Source organism: Schistocerca piceifrons, unplaced genomic scaffold, assembly GCF_021461385.2.
Source record: "Schistocerca piceifrons isolate TAMUIC-IGC-003096 unplaced genomic scaffold, iqSchPice1.1 HiC_scaffold_572, whole genome shotgun sequence".
In the NCBI taxonomy this organism is placed as follows: domain Eukaryota; kingdom Metazoa; phylum Arthropoda; class Insecta; order Orthoptera; family Acrididae; genus Schistocerca; species Schistocerca piceifrons.
Window position 1 is genome coordinate 345,991 of NW_025728813.1, and position 14,522 is coordinate 360,512.

General features: G+C 50.7%; 8 non-coding genes across 8 annotated transcripts; 2 read left to right on the forward strand and 6 right to left on the reverse strand.

The window, feature by feature from the left end:
* The first annotated feature begins 130 nt into the window (after positions 1-130).
* Trnag-ucc lies at positions 131-202 on the forward strand. The gene has a single exon. It is a non-coding gene; the product is annotated as a tRNA-Gly (tRNA).
* A 593-nt stretch (positions 203-795) lies between these two features.
* On the reverse strand, positions 796-869 carry Trnai-aau. Its single transcript has one exon. It is a non-coding gene; the product is annotated as a tRNA-Ile (tRNA).
* A 198-nt stretch (positions 870-1,067) lies between these two features.
* Positions 1,068-1,139, reverse strand: Trnae-uuc. Its single transcript has one exon. It is a non-coding gene; the product is annotated as a tRNA-Glu (tRNA).
* Positions 1,140-1,444: 305 nt separating this feature from the next.
* Trnam-cau lies at positions 1,445-1,517 on the reverse strand. The gene has a single exon. It is a non-coding gene; the product is annotated as a tRNA-Met (tRNA).
* Positions 1,518-7,906: 6,389 nt separating this feature from the next.
* Trnag-ucc lies at positions 7,907-7,978 on the forward strand. Its single transcript has one exon. It is a non-coding gene; the product is annotated as a tRNA-Gly (tRNA).
* Positions 7,979-8,571: 593 nt separating this feature from the next.
* Positions 8,572-8,645, reverse strand: Trnai-aau. Its single transcript has one exon. It is a non-coding gene; the product is annotated as a tRNA-Ile (tRNA).
* Positions 8,646-8,843: 198 nt separating this feature from the next.
* Positions 8,844-8,915, reverse strand: Trnae-uuc. Its single transcript has one exon. It is a non-coding gene; the product is annotated as a tRNA-Glu (tRNA).
* A 305-nt stretch (positions 8,916-9,220) lies between these two features.
* Positions 9,221-9,293, reverse strand: Trnam-cau. Its single transcript has one exon. It is a non-coding gene; the product is annotated as a tRNA-Met (tRNA).
* Positions 9,294-14,522: the final 5,229 nt, after the last annotated feature.

Genomic DNA, 14,522 nt, shown 5'->3' on the forward strand with positions numbered 1-14,522 from the left:
TACGCTGTCCGAATGCGTCTGGATGTGCTCCCCTAGCCTGCCTCGAAATGCGCCTGCCAGGTACGATCACCTTCCGCCGCTGCCGACTGGCGGGAAGCCGACACAGCGCGGACGCGCGGCGCTCGCTTGTGCGGTGGTGGTGTAATGGTCAGCATAGTTGCCTTCCAAGCAGTTGATCCGGGTTCGATTCCCGGCCACCGCAGCGGGCTTTTAATTTCGCGTATGAGTACTTTTGCCACGCGCTCTTAAATTATTGTTTTTTCGCCCTCTTACTCGCTGCATACCAGCCCTTAGTGTGTCTCGACTTGTCTCGACTTTGCTCAGCTGACGCGAGAGCTGACGCTCTCAAATCGGCCTTTATCAAAACGACAAGCACGAGAAACGACTGAGAGAGCTAAGGAGAGGCGAGGCGATGGACACACAGCACGCCCCCTTCATTTCACGGTGGCGTCTCCCTGACCGAATCGGGCTGTAGCTCCGAAAACAAAGGAGAAACAAAAATAGGAAGTAAAAGTGCAAATAGTGCCCTGTGTTCCCATGCGCTCACCCGCCCAAGTACTGACAAGGGCCAAAGTTGTTACGCATCGGCAATCGGACATTTTCTTTCATTTTCTCTTTATCGGTTGAGAACCAGTGTATTCAAGATATTATGGCCATTGCCGAGTGAATGCTGCAGCGCTTCCCGACGAGTCGGGTTCGGATCCTCTGTCAACTTCCACGCAGGGTGATGATCTTCTGGTCATCACACTCGCCAGCTGAAATCGGCGCTGCCTTTTCGTAGTAGTAAAAGAGTAGTGGCCCGTGGGGGGATCGAACCCACGACCTTCGCGTTATTAGCACGACGCTCTAACCAACTGAGCTAACGGGCCTCGGCAGATGCAGTTGCTCAGCCCTACGCTGGAAACAGGTGGCATGAAGCCATACACCATTTCTATGGTCGTCGTGTGTCGGCTTCCCTAGTCTATATTCTGCTGACGGTCACGAAACAGTAGCTATATTGCGAGCAGGACGGGAAACGGCCGCTCGGACAGCTCAAACCTGTCACGATTCGTGTGGAAAAAATTCCGTTCCGGTACCGGGAATCGAACCCGGGCCTCCTGGGTGAAAGCCAGGTATCCTAGCCACTAGACCACACCGGATGCGGCCGTTTCGTTCGACCGTTCGTACGGTCGCTTGTCGCATTTCGTGTCGAGTGCCGCGTCGGCGCCCCTCTCTCTTTGCGAGCATCTTTGCACATAGTGACTGGCAAGGCGCGCACCTCAAACGTCGCAGAGCAATGCTTTTGGCTTCATGCTCTGCTGGGAGAAGAGGAAAAGGGAAGCTGTAAGTAGCAATAACAGGAAGTAAACATTTTCCCGCTGAAGCGTTGAAACGTTGTGGATAACAAACAAGAAATACGTTGGCGCCCTAGCAACAGCACCACCATCAGTCACAGAAAATTAAATGCCCCGGGTGAGGATCGAACTCACGACCTTAAGATTATGAGACTTACGCGCTGCCTACTGCGCTACCGAGGCACGGGTGCACCGCTTGTCCTGCAAACTGGGTAAATGCCGTACCCAATATTAGACGTAGAGACACTGTACTTCCTGGATAACGTGTTCTGTTGCTACACGTGCACTGCCGGCCCAGTTGATTGCGGTGCTGCTGCAGCTGTTGCAACGATAGGCAGCACTCCTTGTCGTTAAAGTTCAGAGCCTCGGAGGCACCCGGACCCGGCAACTTGTGAGGCCAGGCCGACGCTAGTCTGTAGAACATGATGCGAGCGTCCTAGTGGGGACCCGCGAGTGCTGCGTTCTCGGTCCTTCTCAAGGGAAATCCAGCTACACATTCTTGTGGATCGTGCATCTCAAGCGCTCAAGCCACGCGGCAGCATCATCGCGGGAAAAGCAAAATGATGCATCGGCCGGGAATCGAACCCGGGCCGCCCGCGTGGCAGGCGAGCATTCTACCACTTTTTTTTTTTTTTTTTTTTTTTTTTTTTTTTAAACAAGAACAACAAAAATGATAATTTTATTTTGATGCATGTACTTACACAGGCAGATCCACCCCATCTGCATTTATAATGGTACTGTTCTAAAAGTATGTACAACATTTGCCAAAGTAACAGAATTGCTTTACTGTCGAACTTCGTGGAACAGTGGTATAACTTAAAACAAAATCATCTTCTGCTCAGATGGTGTGGTGTCTTCTTCCACAGAAAAAATGGAGAACTAAGAAAAATTTTATCGCGGAATTCGTGGACGGTCTTCTTTCCTCCGCTGGTTCAACTCTTCTGCTCGTAGTTCAACTAAACTCATATTCCACTTAAAAGAAAAATATATTGTCCCTCCTGACTAACGTCAGTCACTCCGATGTAGCAGAGAGTTGTTACAAAACAGGTGGCAACGCAGCACAACAGCACAACATGAGAGTTTATGTCGATGTGTGCATCACACGAAAGAAACAGAAATCACAGGAAAGTAATAAAATGAAATCGCGACAGTCCGGGAACAGGATTTAAGAGATTGTAAAAAAACACTCCTGCAACTATGAATGTTCCACACAAACAGGCTGTATCTTCTAAAATACCCATGAAGTCTTGTGAACAAAATAAAATTCCTCAAAAGTAAAAGGACACTCCTCTCTTGGAGATAAAACCAGAACGACCCGTAGTGTGGGTGTGGCACAAGTCACCAACCATAACGCAAATAAAACAAATAAAAGAAGGAAAAAGAAATTAAAAATAGAACGCGTCAGCTCAGTAAATCTCAGTTCAAGGTGTTTGCCGCAGTTCCATTTCATAGCCGTAATCCAAGGCCGCCTTCAAAAAATTCGCAAACAATTCGCGAAATTGAACGCAATCCTTCAGTGTCATATACTGGGCCCACAAATAATCTAGGTAAATCACAGTATCAGTGACGGCCATATCGATAAGGGCATAAATCGTATGCCCTAAGATCCAGACAGTGGCGTTATTTTTCGTCCGCGGGAAAGCTTTGAAGTTAGGCACTATCACACGACGAACAGTCACAAGGTGAGGAGGCGTTCTATTAATGTGGGCGACCATTCGTTGACACAGCCGCCATACCGTCGACACCGATGCACACTCAAAACGATGTTCCCGTGTGTCCACAGCACCACATCTACCACAGTTGGCAGAGGGAAGGAGATGAATGTCGGCAAGCCGCTGGTTCGTCGCTAGGGTGTTGTTGACGATCTTAAACCAGAGCGCACTCACGTCCGACGGCAACACCGGGTTGTTGATGTTTGCCCACACGTTCACCCATTCCACTGTGGGGTTCCGGAACACCAGTTTATGACGCGGAGGTTGTCCAGTCAGGGCAACGTAGAGTCCGCGGGCGGTCCTGTGTCTGTCGGTAGCCGTTGAAAGAGCGTAGCTCCTCGTTAAAAAGTACTCCCGTATGTAGGACATCTTATACGGGATGGCCGCGAGAGAGACGGGCGCCGCTTCAGAGCGTGGGCGGTAGAGCTCCAGGAGTGCCGCGGTGCTTCCTGCCGGGTTGTCGGACTGCAGGGTGGCCGTCCGGTGGACGAGCAGAGCGCCGCATTTGCGTGGAACGTCGGTGAAACCGAGGCCGCCCAGCTGCCTGTCGATGACACAGGTCGAAGCCTTGACTTTAAAAATTTCATGCCGCCACAGGAGCCAGTAGACTGCCTGCGAAATCGCCCTCCCGATCGGCTTCGGAACACTAAGCAGTTGGGCGATGTACCACGCATTCGATAAGATGAATGTGTTAATGACAGCCACACGTTGATGTAAGTTGAGGCGGCGACCTGAGTGGCTGCGACATAGGGCCTTCACAGTGCCAAGAACGCGTCTCCAGTTTAAAACTTGCATTTTTTGTGGGCACGCTACAATGTCGAGTCCTAAAATTTTGTGGGTGCGCACAACACGGAACCAGTCCCGTTCAGCAGACAGTCCCCGACGACCCAGTGGTACCAATACAGTTTTCCGCACATTCAGAACGGCGCCAGAGGCACGTTCGTACAATATCAGAACATCACGAACTCTGTCCAAGTCATGTGCCCGCCCCATGAAAAGTCCCACGTCGTCAGCATAGGCAGCACATTTGAGAGAGACGTGACAGAGCTGGACACCTTCAATGATTCGACCGACTGCGCGCAAAAACGGGTCGAGCGCAATGACAAATAGGAGCATTGATAAAGGACAGCCCTGTCTGACGGATCTTGTAATAGGAATGGGCGGCGACTGCCAACCATTGATGACAATGACGGACGTCGCCGACGTTAAAAGATTCCGTATAGCATCGAGAAAGTGGCCGCCGAACCCCAGTTTTGTCGTGACGGACAGAAGATAATCGTGCCCGATACGGTCGAATGCATTGGCAAAGTCGATTGAGAGAATGCCAGCGGACAGGTCATTAATGGCTGCGTACGCGACCACGTCTCGGTATGAAGCCGCAGCGTGAAAAATACTACGGCGTTGCACACCACACGACTGAAAGGGACTGATTATCTTGTCCATGAGCACACTGAGTTTCGTTGCGAGGCATCGTGCCGCCAGTTTATAGTCTGCATTTAAAAGTGTGATAGGGCGTAATGCCTCAACACGGCATGCTGTCGGTGTCTTCGGAATTAATATAATACGCCCTGCAACGAACTTCGAAGGGACAGCAGCACCACGAACAATTTCATTTATCATGATCGTCAATGTCTCACCGAAAATATCCCAATAAGCCAGGTAAAATTCGATGGGAAGGCCATCTGGACCTGGAGACTTCCCTCGACGACACGAACGCAACACGTCTTTCACATCGTCCCGTGACAACATCTCATCCAGTGACTGACGGTCAGATTCGGAGATGACAGTATCCAATTCATCTAACAGAAATGAACGTGCGACATCATCGGCAGCTGTCCGTCCGAACAACCTCTTAAAGTGGTCGGTGACGTGGGGAACGATCTCATGCTTCGCCGTGAGACGAGCACCAGTGTCCGTGATGAGGGTGGTAATGTCTTTCCTCCGCGCCAACCGTTTCTCGCGTGCCAAGTGGTAAAGCGTTGGCACTTCGTCAATGGTCTCACACTGCGGTCGGCTCCTGATCAGAACACCTTGTGCCTTGTGGAGGTGATGCTGGAGTATCTTGCTTTTAATTCTATTCAAACGTGCGCGTAAGTTTTGATCTGGCACCACGGGCGCATCAAGCGCATCCTGGAGGCACTGCTGATAAAAGGCAATGGTGCGCCTCTCCCAAAATGACGCCTCCCTTGCATACCGCATCGCAACACTGCGCAACTGCGGTTTGGCTAGGTCGACCCACCATTGTAAGACCGAGGCATAGCTTCCCCGTTTTTCAGAACAAAACTGCCACACGTTCTGAATCTCGCAACGTAAACCGGCGTCAGAGAGATGACGGGTATTGAGTTTCCAAACACGGGAAGGGGGCGCCTGCCTATGTGCCAGTAATTGCACGTCACACACAACCCCGCAGTGATCGCTAAAAGCGACGGGATGTACCGCAACCCTATGAAGATAGGTTTGAAGCGGCCGCGACACATAAATGCGATCAATTCTGCTGGCACCGTTCGCATAAAAATGTGTGTATTGCGTCGTGGTAGGATGAAAATGACGCCAAACATCGATCAAGTCATTTGTCACAATTAGTTGGGAAAGTTCCGGGCACATGGTAGCCGTGGGAAATTGATCGGCTGCGGCAGTAACACAGTTAAAATCGCCGCCAACTACGACATTGCGGGTCGACGCAAAAAACGGAACCACATCTTGATTAAAAAAAACAGAACGTGCACGTTTATGATCAGTGCCACTCGGCGCGTATATATTAATAAATGTGACATCCTGGATCGTACACGTAAGTAAGCGGCCATTCGGTAAAAATTGAACGTTAGTTGGTTGCAATACAGTTTTATAAAGAACAGCGGTGCCACAAGTACCTTCAACGTTAATGTTATAGATGACATCATAACCAGGGACGTTATTGAAGCGCTTAACAGTAACTTCTTGGAGCAATGCAACGTCATAGCCTCCCAAAGTTAAAAAGTCTATAAAACTTGCTATTTTATGCGCAGCTATGATGCGATTTACATTGAGTGATAAAACTGAGAAGATCTTTAGATGTTGACGAGCGGCGGCCATTTAAAACACAGACACTCAAGCATTAGCAAGAAAAATGAGAAACGGAAGACGCAGATGCAGCGTCTTAAGCACACCAATAAAACTGTCAAGAAGCACTGCAACCCATTACGTAACTCGTGGACAATTCTGTGCAGAAAATTACTGTCAGCGTGCAGGAACAGCGTAACATAACGTCGCAGGTAAACGGGGCACGAATTACAACAGGTCCGCCGAAAGCCGCTAATGGGATCCAGGGTCGTCCTCCTCCTGCTTCCACCAGGGCGTCTCCGTTGGTCGGTCGGTCGGTTGGGCGCGACCACCAGCGGTGTCTGTGTACGTGGCCTCGGCCGCCTGTGTTGTTGCTGTACCGGCGGCCGACGTCGCCGAATGCCTGCGCGTGCGCTGCGGCAGCTGCTCGCTACTTTGCTCGCTTTTGCGCTTCGCAGCATGCGCACCCTGTTCGCGTGCCGTATTTAAGAACACCTTGAGATGTGCTGTTTGTTCCCTTATACGCTCCTGGCGCGCAGAGCTGTCAGAGGCAGGGGGGCACGATGTCTGAACTTCAGTCTCACTGCCACTCTCTGATACAGGGGTGCACGGCAAGTCATCTGACTGCTGACTCCTAGTACCCTTATTTTTATTTTTCTTTGTACGCCCTTTCCTCGGTGCCAGGGGAACCTCTTCAGGCGGCGGAGGCGGTGGTAAGGAGGTGTCCATCTCGTCTGAAATAGCAACTGGTGTATGATCCGAAACATCTGGGACCTCCTTAGCAACTGAATCCGATTCTACCACAGCCGAGGACAAAATGGGAGCGTCCTCCATTCGATCCTGTGGTGCGTCTGCAGTAACATTCACCTCACTTGGTACATCCTCAGCACGAATAGGGTCGGCAGGGCGGGGTTGTGATACAGTGCCCGCTACTATTTCACTCAGTAGTGGCACGAAGTGGCCACCAGTAGCCGCAACGTCACTACGTGGGAGCTGCACGGGTCGTCTACGGGGACAATCAACACGTAAATGCTCAGTGGAATGACAAATTGAGCATGTGGGTGGCTGGCCGATATAAGTCACTTGAGCCCTACAGCCCGCAATCATTACGTAGGATGGAATGTGTTTCTTCAAGTCAATGCGGACACTACGTACTCCACTATTAACCTGGTACCGGTACGCACTAGACCACTTTTCGTTAACTACCGACAACACAACGCCGTACTGAGTGAGAGCACGTGCAATCAAATCATTGCCGCATTCAGGGGGCACATTAAATACTCGAACCGTTCTAACACCATAACCCGAGGGCACAATCTGCACATCACTGACTGTGCCATCGACATGCCTAAATTTACGCACTCCGCCAAATTTTTCAACAAATTTTTCACACATGTCGCCGGAAAAGAACTTCAAAAATAGCGAATATTGCGCGAAATCCAACTGAAAAGTGTCCACTAGATCTTCCGGGATTTTCAAATCTTCGAATATAAATTCGTGGATTTCAAAAGCGGTGGGCCGCAAAGCATTTCTATCGAACACAAACTGCGCAGTGTTTGCCCTAGTAACTGTCGACATGGTACTCACGTTGAAGAAACTTGAACACGTGGACCTCGAAACACTCGCTGAGCGCCGCCCCGCGATGTAAACAAAGCCGCAACCGCTCCGCTGCTCCGCGCGATGTGCGCGGATACGCTGTCCGAATGCGTCTGGATGTGCTCCCCTAGCCTGCCTCGAAATGCGCCTGCCAGGTACGATCACCTTCCGCCGCTGCCGACTGGCGGGAAGCCGACACAGCGCGGACGCGCGGCGCTCGCTTGTGCGGTGGTGGTGTAATGGTCAGCATAGTTGCCTTCCAAGCAGTTGATCCGGGTTCGATTCCCGGCCACCGCAGCGGGCTTTTAATTTCGCGTATGAGTACTTTTGCCACGCGCTCTTAAATTATTGTTTTTTCGCCCTCTTACTCGCTGCATACCAGCCCTTAGTGTGTCTCGACTTGTCTCGACTTTGCTCAGCTGACGCGAGAGCTGACGCTCTCAAATCGGCCTTTATCAAAACGACAAGCACGAGAAACGACTGAGAGAGCTAAGGAGAGGCGAGGCGATGGACACACAGCACGCCCCCTTCATTTCACGGTGGCGTCTCCCTGACCGAATCGGGCTGTAGCTCCGAAAACAAAGGAGAAACAAAAATAGGAAGTAAAAGTGCAAATAGTGCCCTGTGTTCCCATGCGCTCACCCGCCCAAGTACTGACAAGGGCCAAAGTTGTTACGCATCGGCAATCGGACATTTTCTTTCATTTTCTCTTTATCGGTTGAGAACCAGTGTATTCAAGATATTATGGCCATTGCCGAGTGAATGCTGCAGCGCTTCCCGACGAGTCGGGTTCGGATCCTCTGTCAACTTCCACGCAGGGTGATGATCTTCTGGTCATCACACTCGCCAGCTGAAATCGGCGCTGCCTTTTCGTAGTAGTAAAAGAGTAGTGGCCCGTGGGGGGATCGAACCCACGACCTTCGCGTTATTAGCACGACGCTCTAACCAACTGAGCTAACGGGCCTCGGCAGATGCAGTTGCTCAGCCCTACGCTGGAAACAGGTGGCATGAAGCCATACACCATTTCTATGGTCGTCGTGTGTCGGCTTCCCTAGTCTATATTCTGCTGACGGTCACGAAACAGTAGCTATATTGCGAGCAGGACGGGAAACGGCCGCTCGGACAGCTCAAACCTGTCACGATTCGTGTGGAAAAAATTCCGTTCCGGTACCGGGAATCGAACCCGGGCCTCCTGGGTGAAAGCCAGGTATCCTAGCCACTAGACCACACCGGATGCGGCCGTTTCGTTCGACCGTTCGTACGGTCGCTTGTCGCATTTCGTGTCGAGTGCCGCGTCGGCGCCCCTCTCTCTTTGCGAGCATCTTTGCACATAGTGACTGGCAAGGCGCGCACCTCAAACGTCGCAGAGCAATGCTTTTGGCTTCATGCTCTGCTGGGAGAAGAGGAAAAGGGAAGCTGTAAGTAGCAATAACAGGAAGTAAACATTTTCCCGCTGAAGCGTTGAAACGTTGTGGATAACAAACAAGAAATACGTTGGCGCCCTAGCAACAGCACCACCATCAGTCACAGAAAATTAAATGCCCCGGGTGAGGATCGAACTCACGACCTTAAGATTATGAGACTTACGCGCTGCCTACTGCGCTACCGAGGCACGGGTGCACCGCTTGTCCTGCAAACTGGGTAAATGCCGTACCCAATATTAGACGTAGAGACACTGTACTTCCTGGATAACGTGTTCTGTTGCTACACGTGCACTGCCGGCCCAGTTGATTGCGGTGCTGCTGCAGCTGTTGCAACGATAGGCAGCACTCCTTGTCGTTAAAGTTCAGAGCCTCGGAGGCACCCGGACCCAGCGACTTGTGAGGCCAGGCCGACGCTAGTCTGTAGAACAAGATGCGAGCGTCCTAGTGGGGACCCGCGAGTGCTGCGTTCTCGGTCCTTCTCAAGGGAAATCCAGCTACACATTCTTGTGGATCGTGCATCTCAAGCGCTCAAGCCACGCGGCAGCATCATCGCGGGAAAAGCAAAATGATGCATCGGCCGGGAATCGAACCCGGGCCGCCCGCGTGGCAGGCGAGCATTCTACCACTTTTTTTTTTTTTTTTTTTTTATTTTTTTTTTTTTTATTTTATTTTTTTTTTTTTTTACTCCCCTTATAGCCCTCCTTACTCTCACCAAAATATGCCTTCTTCGGCGAGCTTCATCGCTATATTTGCTTTACTGTCGAACTTCGTGGAACCGTGGTATAACTTAAAACAAAATCATCTTCTGCTCAGATGGTGTGGTGTCTTCTTCCACAGAAAAAATGGAGAACTAAGAAAAATTTTATCGCGGAATTCGTGGACGGTCTTCTTTCCTCCGCTGGTTCAACTCTTCTGCTCGTAGTTCAACTAAACTCATATTCCACTTAAAAGAAAAATATATTGTCCCTCCTGACTAACGTCAGTCACTCCGATGTAGCAGAGAGTTGTTACAAAACAGGTGGCAACGCAGCACAACAGCACAACATGAGAGTTTATGTCGATGTGTGCATCACACGAAAGAAACAGAAATCACAGGAAAGTAATAAAATGAAATCGCGACAGTCCGGGAACAGGATTTAAGAGATTGGAAAAAAACACTCCTGCAACTATGAATGTTCCACACAAACAGGCTGTATCTTCTAAAATACCCATGAAGTCTTGTGAACAAAATAAAATTCCTCAAAAGTAAAAGGACACTCCTCTCTTGGAGATAAAACCAGAACGACCCGTAGTGTGGGTGTGGCACAAGTCACCAACCATAACGCAAATAAAACAAAGAAAAGAAGGAAAAAGAAATTAAAAATAGAACGCGTCAGCTCAGTAAATCTCAGTTCAAGGTGTTTGCCGCAGTTCCATTTCATAGCCGTAATCCAAGGCCGCCTTCAAAAAATTCGCAAACAATTCGCGAAATTGAACGCAATCCTTCAGTGTCATATACTGGGCCCACAAATAATCTAGGTAAATCACAGTATCAGTGACGGCCATATCGATAAGGGCATAAATCGTATGCCCTAAGATCCAGACAGTGGCGTTATTTTTCGTCCGCGGGAAAGCTTTGAAGTTAGGCACTATCACACGACGAACAGTCACAAGGTGAGGAGGCGTTCTATTAATGTGGGCGACCATTCGTTGACACAACCGCCATACCGTCGACACCGATGCACACTCAAAACGATGTTCCCGTGTGTCCACAGCACCACATCTACCACAGTTGGCAGAGGGAAGGAGATGAATGTCGGCAAGCCGCTGGTTCGTCGCTAGGGTGTTGTTGACGATCTTAAACCAGAGCGCACTCACGTCCGACGGCAACACCGGGTTGTTGATGTTTGCCCACACGTTCACCCATTCCACTGTGGGGTTCCGGAACACCAGTTTATGACGCGGAGGTTGTCCAGTCAGGGCAACGTAGAGTCCGCGGGCGGTCCTGTGTCTGTCGGTAGCCGTTGAAAGAGCGTAGCTCCTCGTTAAAAAGTACTCCCGTATGTAGGACATCTTATACGGGATGGCCGCGAGAGAGACGGGCGCCGCTTCAGAGCGTGGGCGGTAGAGCTCCAGGAGTGCCGCGGTGCTTCCTGCCGGGTTGTCGGACTGCAGGGTGGCCGTCCGGTGGACGAGCAGAGCGCCGCATTTGCGTGGAACGTCGGTGAAACCGAGGCCGCCCAGCTGCCTGTCGATGACACAGGTCGAAGCCTTGACTTTAAAAATTTCATGCCGCCACAGGAGCCAGTAGACTGCCTGCGAAATCGCCCTCCCGATCGGCTTCGGAACACTAAGCAGTTGGGCGATGTACCACGCATTCGATAAGATGAATGTGTTAATGACAGCCACACGTTGATGTAAGTTGAGGCGGCGACCTGAGTGGCTGCGACATAGGGCCTTCACAGTGCCAAGAACGCGTCTCCAGTTTAAAACTTGCATTTTTTGTGGGCACGCTACAATGTCGAGTCCTAAAATTTTGTGGGTGCGCACAACACGGAACCAGTCCCGTTCAGCAGACAGTCCCCGACGACCCAGTGGTACCAATACAGTTTTCCGCACATTCAGAACGGCGCCAGAGGCACGTTCGTACAATATCAGAACATCACGAACTCTGTCCAAGTCATGTGCCCGCCCCATGAAAAGTCCCACGTCGTCAGCATAGGCAGCACATTTGAGAGAGACGTGACAGAGCTGGACACCTTCAATGATTCGACCGACTGCGCGCAAAAACGGGTCGAGCGCAATGACAAATAGGAGCATTGATAAAGGACAGCCCTGTCTGACGGATCTTGTAATAGGAATGGGCGGCGACTGCCAACCATTGATGACAATGACGGACGTCGCCGACGTTAAAAGATTCCGTATAGCATCGAGAAAGTGGCCGCCGAACCCCAGTTTTGTCATGACGGACAGAAGATAATCGTGCCCGATACGGTCGAATGCATTGGCAAAGTCGATTGAGAGAATGCCAGCGGACAGGTCATTAATGGCTGCGTACGCGACCACGTCTCGGTATGAAGCCGCAGCGTGAAAAATACTACGGCGTTGCACACCACACGACTGAAAGGGACTGATTATCTTGTCCATGAGCACACTGAGTTTCGTTGCGAGGCATCGTGCCGCCAGTTTATAGTCTGCATTTAAAAGTGTGATAGGGCGTAATGCCTCAACACGGCATGCTGTCGGTGTCTTCGGAATTAATATAATACGCCCTGCAACGAACTTCGAAGGGACAGCAGCACCACGAACAATTTCATTTATCATGATCGTCAATGTCTCACCGAAAATATCCCAATAAGCCAGGTAAAATTCGATGGGAAGGCCATCTGGACCTGGAGACTTCCCTCGACGACACGAACGCAACACGTCTTTCACATCGTCCCGTGACAACATCTCATCCAGTGACTGACGGTCAGATTCGGAGATGACAGTATCCAATTCATCTAACAGAAATGAACGTGCGACATCATCGGCAGCTGTCCGTCCGAACAACCTCTTAAAGTGGTCGGTGACGTGGGGAACGATCTCATGCTTCGCCGTGAGACGAGCACCAGTGTCCGTGATGAGGGTGGTAATGTCTTTCCTCCGCGCCAACCGTTTCTCGCGTGCCAAGTGGTAAAGCGTTGGCACTTCGTCAATGGTCTCACACTGCGGTCGGCTCCTGATCAGAACACCTTGTGCCTTGTGGAGGTGATGCTGGAGTATCTTGCTTTTAATTCTATTCAAACGTGCGCGTAAGTTTTGATCTGGCGCCACGGGCGCATCAAGCGCATCCTGGAGGCACTGCTGATAAAAGGCAATGGTGCGCCTCTCCCAAAATGACGCCTCCCTTGCATACCGCATCGCAACACTGCGCAACTGCGGTTTGGCTAGGTCGACCCACCATTGTAAGACCGAGGCATAGCTTCCCCGTTTTTCAGAACAATACTGCCACACGTTCTGAATCTCGCAACGTAAACCGGCGTCAGAGAGATGACGGGTATTGAGTTTCCAAACACGGGAAGGGGGCGCCTGCCTATGTGCCAGTAATTGCACGTCACACACAACCCCGCAGTGATCGCTAAAAGCGACGGGATGTACCGCAACCCTATGAAGATAGGTTTGAAGCGGCCGCGACACATAAATGCGATCAATTCTGCTGGCACCGTTCGCATAAAAATGTGTGTATTGCGTCGTGGTAGGATGAAAATGACGCCAAACATCGATCAAGTCATTTGTCACAATTAGTTGGGAAAGTTCCGGGCACATGGTAGCCGTGGGAAATTGATCGGCTGCGGCAGTAACACAGTTAAAATCGCCGCCAACTACGACATTGCGGGTCGACGCAAAAAACGGAACCACATCTTGATTAAAAAAAACAGAACGTGCACGTTTATGATCAGTGCCACTCGGCGCGTATATATTAATAAATGTGACATCCTGGATCGTACACGTAAGTAAGCGGCCATTCGGTAAAAATTGAACGTTAGTTGGTTGCAATACAGTTTTATAAAGAACAGCGGTGCCACAAGTACCTTCAACGTTAATGTTATAGATGACATCATAACCAGGGACGTTATTGAAGCGCTTAACAGTAACTTCTTGGAGCAATGCAACGTCATAGCCTCCCAAAGTTAAAAAGTCTATAAAACTTGCTATTTTATGCGCAGCTATGATGCGATTTACATTGAGTGATAAAACTGAGAAGATCTTTAGATGTTGACGAGCGGCGGCCATTTAAAACACAGACACTCAAGCATTAGCAAGAAAAATGAGAAACGGAAGACGCAGATGCAGCGTCTTAAGCACACCAATAAAACTGTCAAGAAGCACTGCAACCCATTACGTAACTCGTGGACAATTCTGTGCAGAAAATTACTGTCAGCGTGCAGGAACAGCGTAACATAACGTCGCAGGTAAACGGGGCACGAATTACAACAGGTCCGCCGAAAGCCGCTAATGGGATCCAGGGTCGTCCTCCTCCTGCTTCCACCAGGGCGTCTCCGTTGGTCGGTCGGTCGGTTGGGCGCGACCACCAGCGGTGTCTGTGTACGTGGCCTCGTCCGCCTGTGTTGTTGCTGTACCGGCGGCCGACGTCGCCGAATGCCTGCGCGTGCGCTGCGGCAGCTGCTCGCTACTTTGCTCGCTTTTGCGCTTCGCAGCATGCGCACCCTGTTCGCGTGCCGTATTTAAGAACACCTTGAGATGTGCTGTTTGTTCCCTTATACGCTCCTGGCGCGCAGAGCTGTCAGAGGCAGGGGGGCACGATGTCTGAACTTCAGTCTCACTGCCACTCTCTGATACAGGGGTGCACGGCAAGTCATCTGACTGCTGACTCCTAGTACCCTTATTTTTATTTTTCTTTGTACGCCCTTTCCTCGGTGCCAGGGGAACCTCTT